This window comes from Bidens hawaiensis, unplaced genomic scaffold (genome assembly GCF_021521415.1).
Source record: "Bidens hawaiensis isolate Kalapana, Puna unplaced genomic scaffold, B.hawaiensis_p1.1 tig00049817_1, whole genome shotgun sequence".
In the NCBI taxonomy this organism is placed as follows: domain Eukaryota; kingdom Viridiplantae; phylum Streptophyta; class Magnoliopsida; order Asterales; family Asteraceae; genus Bidens; species Bidens hawaiensis.
In genome coordinates this window covers 1-10848 of record NW_027498920.1, presented here as the reverse complement: position 1 = coordinate 10848, position 10848 = coordinate 1, and the positions used below count along the sequence as shown (strand labels likewise).

Genomic DNA, 10848 nt, shown 5'->3' with positions numbered 1-10848 from the left:
TGCATAAATTTACACTGCGTAACCAAAAAAGAGGCGGCCGGGCCACAATACAAGTTCCATCCTTGACCACATGAACGAAAATTGCAACGAAATAAAACTTTAACAACGTAAATGGCAAATTTTAAACTTTTTGACTAAAACAACAAATTTTAAACAAACCACGAATACGAAAACCACAGTTTTCCCCATTTCATTGTAACACGATTGATTTCAATTTCAATTTCAACATTCATTTCTTCCTGTTACTATAACTCAACTTCTCAAAGTACCGAATCGATAGCAACGATAACGACAACTGGATCTCATCCTTTCCCCAACGACTCATCGCCGCAGTAGTTTTCACCGGAACCACCGTCCGCGCCGGAAGTGGCAAGCACGGCCACGTCGACGCGGCCGTCGCGGCGGCAACAGTAGACGAAGACGACGCCGCCGCCACGGAAACCGGCGGTTTCGTCAACGGCAAAAGGTAATGCGAATGAAGACACCGGAAACCGCCGAGAGCGAGAACAACACCGCGGAACTGATCGTTACCGCATCCAATGTTCGCTAAGTGTCTGGTGCAGATCAGCTCCCATAGCCGCTCGTCCTTCGCCGTCCGGTGCCACCGCCGGCTGACGCAAGCTGCCGTACCTAACGTCCGTGCATCCACGTGCTTCAAAATCTCATATAACAAGTTTTCGTCGGTAACAACGGCGGATGCCGGAGATTGACGGATCTTTTTGATCGGCATGGTCTGGTGTTCAGTTTGAGCAGGTATGCGTCTCTTCATGATGTTATTGTTATGAATTTGTGGGGGTTTAAAAGATCCGGTAGGGTTTGATGAATGGGGAGGAGGACAAGAAGAGAAATGAATGCGTTTGGGTGGTTCGAGAAACTTACTATTATGTATGTATGTATGTATCTATGTATTTTCTTCTTTTCTTTGTTTTGTTGGTTTCTACGCGGATGTTTTGTTTCTTTATGACAAATGTCAAATTAAGCAAACAATTATACTTTTTTTCTTTTTTATGATTTTATTATCAAAGTGAAACAGCAGACTTTATTCAAAAGTTATTATTATTCCAAAATATATATGGTGAAAAAGTTTAGGAAAAATAGAGAGAGAATTAGAGATTAGATATTATGTGATTATTGAGAATCACTTAAAAGGGCATTGATAAATATTAAATGCGTACTTTAATTATCATATTAAATAATGTAATTTATTTTTGTGATGGAGTCACGGGATTAATATTATGGGGGTAATGTTAGTAATTAATTGAGTTTATGAGGTTAATGCGAAAAATTATCGATTATCGGTCGAGGACCGATACATGAGATATCGGTTTTCGCGGTGAGATATCAGTAATTTTAATATCATATATATATATATAAAGGATCCAATACAATAATCTTTTATCGTACATTACATACGCCAGGCTGTGGAACGTCGATTTCAATTAGCGATCAAGAGTTCTCCAATTAGAATAGCGAGCAACAACAACGGCGAGCCGGTCTTCGTCCACCGTTACTCCCATCGATTCCGTCCACCTTCACCATCACCGTTTAGTGATCCAGCAACGTCCAACAATTCCATCCACTGTCCACCGTCGCGACCGACGACGCTACCGTCGTGAACACCATCTTCTTTCGTCACGAGTTGTTCACAGGTCAGTTGATCAAATTGACCAATTGAAATTGAAATTATTGAACCTAATTGATCAATTAACCTTGAAATTGATCCAATTAATCATCAATTTGAATCTTCAATCGATCAATTTTGAGTTTGAGTGGCGGGTTTTAACCTTGAACGTTTAAAGTTTTTTTGCCTGAATGTTTAAACTTTTAACCTTGAATCGGTGTTTTAAAATCCTATTACACAACTGTTGGAACCCTTGTTTTAAAACCCTAAATCAAATTTTTAACCTTGAATCGGTGTTTTAAAATCCTATCACACCTATCTGCAAAACCCTAAACCAATTTTTTTAAAATCCTATTACTTTAATCGGTGTTTTAATTCGGATTTGATTTTGATAACTATAAAGATCAGTTTCTTATGTACACAGCTGTTGGAACCCTTTTTGAATCAACAATAATATTGATACGAGTTCAAAGTTTGCTTTACTGAATGATCGGCCAATACAAGTGAAGTGTGAATATCATACAAGAATTATATACATAGATCTAATATGCACTCTTAGTGAATGTTCGCTTTCCTTTATATATGCAGGAAGGGGGTACATGGAAAAGGAGGGAAACCTTAATCTTGTATCATTTGGTACTTATCATTGGTCCCTTGCTTTGCCCATTGTTCCTCCCCATCAGTCTTGTCTACAGTCATGGTATGGTTTGGTCTGTAGGACCATAGCTGTCTTGACTAGACCTTCTGTCCAGCATGACTTATATACTTTAATATATGTCTTCCCGTTTTTAAGCAACTTGACAAGACATGTGTTTAGGTGTTTGGTTCCTCTAGTTGCTTGTTAACATTTTCTCTCTAGGCTCTCCTTACTGGACCATTATTGGGCTTGTCTCCTTTAGTCACACTTGGCTTGGGCCCTCGTTTACTGTTGGGCTTACCCATTTTAAGGGTAACCTCTTCAAGTCTCCCCAGTCCTTGTGCTCATTATTTATGGTGAGTATAATGGACTTATATAAGTTTCTATATAGTTCATGTTTGATTAATTGTTTGTGATAACAAGGAACTAAGTACTTGGATTAATATAATGCAAGGTAGTTACCCTATAATCAATTAACTAATATTCAACCCTAATTCTTCCCAGAATATCTCGATTGCCTATGGCACCAAGAACGTATGATTTAGGTTAAGATCAAATACAAGCAACAATTTACAATCAATGAATCAAACACCATAATAACCAAACAAACATTGCAAAGTCATTATTCTAGAAATCAAAGCAACACATAGTGTATCAATTATCCTTACATCCAAGATGATCACTAATGGAGTTAGCCACTCATGGTTTTATGGATCATCATCACATCAATTGTCTTCCACATACGAATCAAAAGCATAAAACAATGTTTTCCAACACCTAAGATAATGATCTTGTCTCCACAAATCGTCCACAAGCCTTCCCAATTGAAAATATAAAAGTTTAGCCAAAACGACCTATTAAAGAAAACAATTTCAGCAGTTACAACATGGACCGTGGTTCACAGTCTGGACCGTGGGCCATGGTCTCCCTTTTCTCTACGGTACGGTGAGTTCTGGGCTTTTTGTATCAGTTGAACCGTGTTCCACGATCTGAACCGTGGGCCATGGTGGAGCTTGTTCCCATTTCTTGTTTTCTTCATAATTTTCTCGTTCCAGCTCGGTTTCCTTCACCGTTTTCGCCTATGATCTTGTTGTTTCGTCCTTTACCTCCTTATACCTGCAATCGCATGACAGAGTGTAGTAATCCAAATCCTTGAAATTAAACATAAACACACATGATTTAACTACAATTACTACCCTTAATGGTGGATCTACAATCCACCCGTCACATTCCCACACTTAACGTTGCTTGCCCTCAAGCAACACTTGAAACCACAATTGCTTTCAAAACACAGCCACCAAACAAACCACAAACCCGGCTCAGTTAAGGTCCCCAATCGTATCATATTCCCTTATTATGAGAAGGTTGCATTAGTATCACTTAGTATTATATTTAAAACATAGAATTTTAATCAACCTTAACATGCTTTCGGTTTTTATTCACACATAACACACCGTCACTCATTAACCTTCTTATCGGTGATCATTCCATATTTTCCAATAATACTCAATTCTCCTCGCATACGCTTGTGCTACCATCAAATCTCCACCTATTCATGCTTTAACACAAATACAAATCAAGAGGTCTTAAAACAGGTTGTAATGGGGCCAGGTGTAAAGGTATGAAATGGGAATATTGAAAGTGACTCACGTGATCCGATCCGACTTGTTACATCAAAACTAAATAAACAATAAAATAAACTAATAAACTACTGTATATACACTACCAATTTGTATCACTAACTCGATACTCATCACTTTGGATATTGAATCCAATCTTATATATATATATATATATATATATTCACATAACTTAAACTTGCACAAAAATATGAAATCCACTACTTTCTATTGATTAATATCAAGACACATAAAATTACAAAGAACAACCTACTAAGCCGGATCGTCTCACAACATATATCGAGGTTGATTAAATAAGAAGAATAGGTCCAAATAGGTTTACTAAAGGAACCAACCTCCCGCTCCTCTCATTACCCATGCTCATATGTATAATGTATGAGGCCCAACCCCCACAACCCACACTCGCACTCCTCCAGACGAGGCTTAAACCTAATTGCCTCTATCACTTTTGCACTTATGCCGAGCTAAGATCTCGAAATGTATTAATAGCACAAGTTCTAACGGAGAATAACCAATCCATCACCGTTTTCCATTTTCCCAATACTCAAGTGAATATGGATATGTTATGCGGATTATTATAACGAAAGCATGCTAACTTTGACTAAAATACTTCACAACCTTGTTTTTAAAATAACTAAGCAAACTTGAATTTAAGGGAATTGTGACTATGAAAAGGGACTAAAACTTTACCCCTACTATCTTACCACTTTCCGGTGTTTTTCTTTCAATTGTCCTCTTTTTTTTTCATCATTTAATTTTTTTTAATTTTTACTGAAAAACTTCCCATCCCCACACTTGGGATACATTGTCCCCAATATATGGTTTTAAGGAAATAAAAACAAACAAAACACCACCTCTTTCCGACCCTTAACACTAAACCAAATGTTTCATCCTCCTCCCTTCCACCCAAATACTAAAACTGAAACACCAAATAAACAAATATACAAATAATATACAGAACAGAGTGCATCTTATTTGATGAAGTCCTCATCAATAGTAGGGCGGTTGTGGCGGCTTGCAAATGGAGGTCATGAAGTCCGAAAACTCACTAACATTAAAAGCTCCACTTCCACCTCTACTACCTTCTCCGGACGATGATGGTGGTGGTGGTGCCATTGACTGCATTGGGTCCACCCACATGGAATGATGCAATGGTGGTTCAGGATAGCGCACTGAACCGTCATATGGTGGAAGAGATGTGTAATCCACACTTGGTGGATCTGGAACAACCGGCTCACCAGCATGCCACTGATCATGCATTCTTCTATTTCTATCATCCAAATACTGCATGTTTGTTTCGTGCTCTTGCCATAAGCATGGGCACGGTTCCACATCTCCAAACGGTCATGCCTTTCCTTTTCAGCTCGTTCATGGTATGCTCCCATAAACGTTTGGTGATCAAATAAAGCTCGAGACTCTTCCGACCAATTGCCATAAGTGGAAGGCCGATGCCTTTCCACAACATCATTCAGTGATCCCATGTGGGCCCAATTATGGTCGTACGATGCATATCCCGATGAATAATCCCAACCCCTTGTTGGGACCCACTACCACCAGCAGTATCCATATCCTCCGTATCACTTGGTTCCTCAATCTCCTCCTCCAACGCCTCACCTGCCTCTGGTTGAATGTAACGATTCCGGCAAATCCAGGTATACCCTAGCCGGAATATACTATTTACGTGTCATTTAAATATTGATTATATGAGTTATAGTACATATATACGAGTATATATGATTCATAGTACGAATCATACTCGATTATATAGTGAATCGTATTGGAATTACAATTAACCAATGAACTATTATTGAAACCCGAATGAATCGGGAATTACATTATAGACGAAGTATATAATGTTTAGTGATGTTTACGAGGTATGAATGCTTCGGGATAGGTGAATTATAGCACAGAAAAAGGATTTCGATTTAATGGTACGTCGGTACGCTAAACGAAACCTTTAACACCAAATCAAGCAAGAGACGATCAATCAAGCCGAAAAAGATGCGTGATTATTAATAATATGATGTTTTAATGTCATGGTTTAAGTTTTTAAAGTTTTTAAGTCGGTTTTATGTAAATTTTATTTTGACCCGAAAAACGACCATTCTATGCTCGTTTTAAGCCGAATTACGAGTTTAAACGAGAAACGAACCGAGCCAGATTATCCACAACATTATCCGGATTGCGTAATCCGAATATGTGGCTTAGAATGAATGTGTGGGACCCACCCCACCCATTACTTTGGACCGATCGGCCCTAGGGGGTATTATTTACCTCACTTTTTCTTTTTTATCCATCAAACAAACAAGAATTCTCTCAAATCCTTCAAGTGTTCATCCAAATTCTTGAGTTTTTAACCAAGATCTTCAAGGTATATACATAATTTGAGGCTTAAATCTTGTTTTTAATTTCATAATTCTTGAGAAAAGGAAGTTTTATGTGAAAAATGGGTGAAAACCCGAGATGAAACCGATTCTCGTGTGATCAAAGGATGTATACAAGTTATACAAAGGATTTTGATCCAAGTAATTAGTTAAAAGAGTTTAGAATGAAATTTTACGGTTAAAATCTTGTGAAAATGAGTTTTCATGTGAAAGATGGGTGAAAACCCGAGATGGAACCGACTCTTGCATGATCAAGAGATGTATACATGTTATACAAGGGATCTTGGTCCAAGAAAGGAGTAAAAAGAGTCGAGAACGGATTTTTACGGTCAAAATCGTTGTTTTGATGTTTTAACCGACACTAGGAAAGTAATGGCTTGATTGTGGGTATAACTTGCTTGGTGTGGTGTTGATGTGCTTGTAAGTGTTGTATCTAGCGGCTAGCAAAGGCTAGAAACCGAGATCCTTGCGATCTAAAGCTAGAAAACACAAAATAGTTCGGTTTTCGTGTGTTTATGAAAAATGGACAGATTGTTGTGTGCTTAGAGTTGGGTCACGAAATTTCACAGAGATGATCTACACATGATAATATGAGATCTGTGAATTTTTGGTAATTTTTGGATAAAAGATGAATATTTGGTGAATTTAATGCTCGGTTTTGGCCAAAAATAGTGAAAAATAGCAAAACATGATGAAAAATTCCGGAAAATTTAAGATAAGCTTTTTATAACATATAAAAGTCACCCACAAAATTTGAGCTCAGTTGGAAAAGTCTAAGTAGGCTTTTCGGTGAAACGAGTTCTAGGGCTTTCTAGCTCGGTTTTGGGTGAAAATGGCTTGAAAAATAAGTTTTAAATTCTGGGAAAATTCCAGAAAGTTATGAGGATGATAGAGATCATCCCAGAAAAATTTGGGATTTTTCTAAAGTGTTTTGGTATTTTTGATATATTTAGTATTTTAATAATATTTAAAAATAGATAAATAAATGTAAATATGGGAAAATAAATCTGGGAAAATTCCAGAAAGTTATGAGGAGGATAGAGATCATCCCAGAAAAATTTGGGATTTTTCTAAAGTGTTTTGGTATTTTTGATATATTTAGTATTTTAATAAGATTTAAAAATAGATAAATAAATATAAATATAAGAAAATAAATCTGGAAAATTTTTACAAAATTCCTTACTGTCAAATTAAGTTTTGTGCAAAATTTCAAGACCCGAGACTAATCGGGTAATTATTTGTGCTAAAAAGAACATAAAAACAAGTTTTTAAAGCTTAAAACGTGTAAACCGGCAAAGTTCGCATAAGCGAGCTGACTGGTACATGAAAACTCTAAAAATGGACTATTTCATAAATCTAAGTAAATTAAGTAAAAATAAATCATCCGAAAATAATTCGGATGATTTGGGTAATTTTACCCGATTATACCGTTTCCGGCACCGAAATACCGGAAACGGGCCCCACGGCCAAACGGGGTGTCAAACCGAGCTATAATTTCATCACCTTAACTAAATTGACTGTCAAACTCTAAGCAATGTCAATCTGAGTCCTTAGAAGTGTCACGGGGTTAACATTGTCCCCGAATCGAGTACAGTACTGGGTTAACAATGTTCCCAGATGTACCGATTGATATGTATTTAAGTTATGGGAATTATATAGTAACGACTAGATATTATATTACAGATCCAGGCACGTAGCTGTTCCTTATATTACTCACCGACTCACAACAAGGTGAGTTTTCACGAGCCCCTTTTAATGTATTGTTTTAATTATATTTTCCCGGGGCGGAAAACATGTCTTATTTAAAGTATTTAAGTACATACCGATCGCATGGAAATACTTATACATTTATATATATATGATCTGATGCACAGAATATATAAAATGTTTATCATGTGTTATTGTTCTGGGGTAACATAGTTCCCAGGGGTTATTATTGTTCTGGGGTAACATAGTTCCCAGGGGTTATTATTGTTCTGGGGTAACATAGTTCCCAGGGGTTATTATTGTTCTGGGGTAACATAGTTCCCAGGGGTATTTATTGTTCTGGGGTAACATAGTTCCCAGGGGTTAGTATTGTTCTGGGGTAACATAGTTCCCAGAAAGTTAATGGAAATGTTCTGGGGTAACATAGTTCCCAGCATGATTATATTGTTAATAAATGATTATTAAAATGATTTGTCAGTGTTTATTTAAATTAGTGAAACTCACCAACTATTCGTAGTTGACCCGTTTTCTTTACATGTTTTCTAGGTATGCCCAAGTTGGAATGATTGATATGTGCTTAACTATCTGTGCTACCTGTTGGAAGCTTGCTGCTCTATGTTTTGTAATGAATTTATTAATGTCTTATCGGTAAAATATGTGTGTAACACCTAGACAGTAATGAAACTCGCAACAATGTAATATGTTATAAATTAATGTAGTGGTATTTTCTTTATAAGCAATGCTGTTGATATCAGATGTGTCTGTTGCATCCCGTGTACGTTTCCGCTGCGGTTACGGGGTGTGACATTGAATATCTTCCCTCAACACTCTCCATCTCACGTTCTCATTCTTCAACTGATGCTACCTCTCATCCTTCGTATAGTTCCAACCTGGACCCAAATCGTCCAACTTATGCTCCTTGAAATTCTTTGTTCTTCCAACCGCATCATCCTGAATAACCCCATGGTGCTTTAACAGGGCTGTAATCAATCGACAATAGGGAATTAACTTTCTTTTATTACTCTCCCAACTGATCCATATGTTTATCATAACCAAATAACGATAGGAAATGAGTGGCCCTTCATTCATCAAAGCATATAGAATAGGAATATTGCTATTCCTGACTATTGAAATATCTCCCCTTCGTGGCACAACATTAGATAAACAGATTGTCATTAACAACCTTGCCTCAATCTTCAACTCTCTCCTTCAAAAATTTGAACATGTCCCTATACCTCCTTTCAAAACAGACGATAACATATTAAACCATTGTGGATGTTTGTCGAGATGGTCAAACAAATCTTTGACCGATGGGTAGACATATGAATTGGTTGGCTTGCTGTTGAACCGGGCAATTTGATTGAGTGTCTCAAAGGACATCACCACTGGAGTCCCCCCCACCGTACCGATTAATTTCATATCGAAACCTTTTTAAAACGCTGGGCACCTCAAGGTAGACACCCATTCTTCAATCTTCCTGTCATACACAGTGTCAGTCTCTTCATCATAACATTTGAGGGCAGCTTCCCACCCCAACGCTTCAAATCTGTTAAATACACCAAACGCTTCAAATCTCGAATCAGTTACTTCCTTTTCACACATAAATGCTTCATTTCTATCTCTCAAAGTACTCAATTTATCCTTAAACAGCTCCAGTTGCCATTCCAGAGCATAGCTTGATAATACCCCACCTTTCCAGTCGGGTTTCTGACTTTGAACCTGCACTTGTTCATGTTATTCTTGCATACGTTGTCTCTTGGCTTGAGCAGCCCGGCCACTAGAGGAACTAGCCTTTCCCTTTCCTTTGTTCGTGTTTCTTCCCATCTCTACACAAAAACCACCAAAAACAAACCAAGTCAATTTAACATGTTCCTCCCCACACTTGCTTGTTACCATGGTTATGGATAATCAATTCATTATTTAATTCACCAATATCTCAACTCCACAAAGAACATGCTTAATTTTTTCAATTTTTCAAGGTAAAATCATAACTTTCAAGCATTTATCTATTATCCACAACTATAATGTATAACCATTACAACCAAACAAGCAAGTGGGTATGCTCAAATCACTTCTACCTTAAAAATTTTCACAATGTATTCAAGGAATTGACAAAGAACATACCTTGGTTGATGTTTATGGTGATTAATTGATACTCTTTCACAACAAACAAGAAACCCCCAAAATCTCTTGAAACTTTCAGAACCTAACTTCCTCACAATTGGATTACAACTTAAGAATGAAAGGAACTAGGGTATGTATTGTTAATTCTCACAGAAATCCACTCAAGTTAGGGTTAGCAATCTTGGAATTTTGGTGATTATGTGATAGAGATGATGGTAAAATTAGGGTTTGAGAAAGAGTTTATGAAAGTGGGGAAGATAGTTGGTGGAATAAGTGGCTGAGATGTGTTGTAAAAAAAAATTAAAATTCATTTACTCACTTAAAACTCGTCGACCTGCTGCAGAAGGAGCCGCACCGTGGGCCACGGTGTGAACTGTGGTCCACGGTTGACCAAAGTCAACTGAACCAGGAGGGTTGGACCGTTGGACCGTGGTCCACGGTGGATATGAACCAAATCGGGCAGAACCCACCGTACCGTGGTGAGACTTTGAACCGTGACCTACGTTGACTGAACCGTGGGCCACGGTGTGAACCGTGGTCCACGGTGACCCTTAAATATTCTTTTTTTTTAATTTTATAGTTAAGAAGGAACCAAAGCAAAGTATTTACAAAATAAAACTAAAAGTTAAAAATTACCCTAAATTTGATGTGAGGTCGAAGACTCACTCAAAAATAAACAAATGTAACTAATTAGATAGTAGTAAATGGGTATCGAACACAGGGAGTTTGTGAAAT

At 37.4% G+C, this 10848-nt stretch overlaps 1 pseudogene; it reads right to left on the bottom strand.

Moving 5' to 3' along the window:
- Nucleotides 1-216: 216 nt before the first annotated feature.
- On the bottom strand, nt 217-730 carry LOC143598224 (F-box protein GID2 pseudogene; annotated as a pseudogene).
- Nucleotides 731-10848: the final 10118 nt, after the last annotated feature.